The following is a 2,642-nucleotide window of genomic DNA, read 5'->3' as shown; positions in this document are numbered from 1 at the left end:
AAATATTTCTCAGTACTTCCAAATCCTATTACTTTTGATCTATTAATAGTAGGAAATGCATGATAAGGGAGAAGAAAAATTGAGCAATTATTTAACCGATTTGTAGGAAAAGGAACAATATTTTTATTACTTCTAACGAAGAATTTAAGATACTAAAGAGCTGAACAGAAGATTGCAAAAGCAGGTCGGAATGACAAAGCAAAATATTACAGTGAAATGTGCGATGAGCTAGAATTGGAAATCAAAGGGCTGAACTCGTTCAGCATTTCTTAAGCTAAAGGAACTGAAGAACAAATTCAAATCTAGAGTTGCTATAATCAAGGATGCTTTAGGCAGAATATTAAATGATACAGGAAGTATTAAAAGAATATGGAAGGAATATACTGAGTCATTGTATCAAAAGGAATTGGCAGATACAGAAGAATTCAATGAAATAACGTGTGAGCAAGAGCCTATGGTGATGAAGGAAGAAGTTCAAGAACAGCTAAGATTTTGTTAATGAAATTTTAGTAAGAAAAAGTAGTGAGGGCCAAAACAACGGTAATAGTCATTTAAACAATCCCCTACCCTACGCCATTGCTTAGAATCAATAGTTCCTTCTTGTGGAAACCATGGGCAAACATCTTCTAAAAACAAGAAAAATTTCTTTATATCTTTTTTAGTTACCCTTATACCTCTTGCCTTGAGGGAATCCTTGATCCCCTTTTCGAACAATTCATGTTCACTTAATCCCTGTCCCATAATTTTGCTGCCCTTAACTCCTCTCGTGCCTCTCTCACAGGGCGAGAAATCCCGTGCCTGTCTCACAGGGCGAATAGTCCTGCAGCTGGCAACAATGCAAGTCTTCACTCGCGGTCCCTGACTCACGGAGACTCAATGGATGGACCTGCCGGCCATTTCTAGCGGGCAGCGTTCATCGTCCTTCCTCGTTCCTGGGGCCCCACATTGGGCGCCAATTATGCCCCAACCCGTGGGGACATTCAACGGTGACCCTAGGAGGGGAAGCAAGAGAATGGGGGGCACAGGAGGCAAAGAGACATGGAGACAAGTAGAAATTTCCGATCAAGTCTCGACTTTATTGAAAGCATACAGAGATATATAGGAGCACGAATGAGGGGAGCGGAAAGGGGAAGTAAGGTTACTTAGCAGGGCGTTCCCAGTAAGCCAAAACCTGTCCTCCCAGGGTGGGGTAAACTGAAACCTATCCTTCCAGGGTGGGGTAAACTGAAAGACAATGGTGGGAGTGGAAAGGAGAATTAAGGTTGGGCATTCCCAGTAGACTGAAACCTGTCCTCCCAGGGTGGTGGGGCAACATGTCCAGACATGTCCTTAGAGAATTACAAAATGGCTTCCAACAATCCATACAGAAAGCCTTTTATCTTTTGCAGCAAGTGTTTCAAATTCTCCTCACTTTCAGCAAGCAAGATTCTATCACTCTGATCCTCATGCCATTTTCCTCTTCATAGAGTACAGCTTCACGAATTATTGTGCTCAGCACACAGACTGAATAGGTATAAAGGATACATCCCTGAGGTACACTTCCGATTTTAAACCATTCAGTGTTCCCTTGCTTCTTTCAGACAACAGCTTCTTTATTAGGTATAGATTTTGAATGAGCACAATTAAATGTTCTGGGGACATTAAGTACCTTAGTACTAATGTACCGAATTTGCCTGTAGTCAAGATAGTAATGCGTCTAATAGTGGTGCATCCAGCAACTTTTCTACGTTCAAAAAGAAACACCTAGACCTACATATGGGAAAGACATGGCCTAGCTAAGATCCAGGGGAATTTAGGTAGAAGCAGCTTTTGAACACAGTAAGTGGGTTAAACTCTCGAAGGTGTGTCCGCTGAAGATTGTTGAGACTGCAGCGCTCATGGGCCTACACAAGGTCGTGCGTAAGTCTCTTCAGCTCCACCTGGAAGGCAGACTTAGCTACAGAAGGACTACACCCCTGCTTATCTTTAGATAAGAAGGCAAGCTCTATTATAAAGGGCTAGATATATATATCTCCATGTGACACACTAACAGTATCTCTACAGGAAAGAGCGAATGAGGGCGGAATTCATCCAGGAAGGAAACCCACCGGATTCCCTTGGCGTGTGCGTTTTGGAAGATAGACACTCTTTTCCTCGAGCTACCCCTTGACGTCCAGGCACCTCATCCTTCCTGGTTGATCCCACAAGGTAGACTGGATGGGAGGCTCGGGCGCGTCTCCCACCCCACAAGCGCACAGCTAGCAGCGGGTTCCCCAGGCGGCCAAGGACGCGGTGACGCAGGAGGCGATCCGAGGCGGAGGTCCCCGCACTTGGACGTGGGGGGGGCCTGGAGTGGGGAGAGGGAGGTCGCCGACTCCGCCACGGACCAATCAGGAGGCGTGATGTTTCGGGGAGAGGCCGGGCGGGGGGAGCCGGCCGATTTCCTCCAGTCCCTGCGCGGCGTCGGCCGCAGAGTTGCCATCGCGCGCGCCAGGCTAGGGGTTCAGGCGGAGTTCCTCCGTGGCTGCCCCTTCGCCAGGCCCGCCCCCTCCGGGGCCCCGACGCGGCTCGCCCTGCGCCGGCTCCTCCTCTCACCGCAGCGCGCATCGCCGGGCGGCTCCACGCCTGGTGTCCGGGGGCTTCCGCGGGCGGCGCCGGCGGGG

The sequence above is a fragment of the Elephantulus edwardii genome, unplaced genomic scaffold (genome assembly GCF_000299155.1).
Source record: "Elephantulus edwardii isolate Elephantulus edwardi_28Jun2011 unplaced genomic scaffold, EleEdw1.0 scaffold00261, whole genome shotgun sequence".
NCBI classification, from domain to species: Eukaryota; Metazoa; Chordata; class Mammalia; order Macroscelidea; family Macroscelididae; genus Elephantulus; species Elephantulus edwardii.
The sequence above is the reverse complement of the archived record's forward strand: the minus strand, read 5'-3'. Positions refer to the sequence as shown.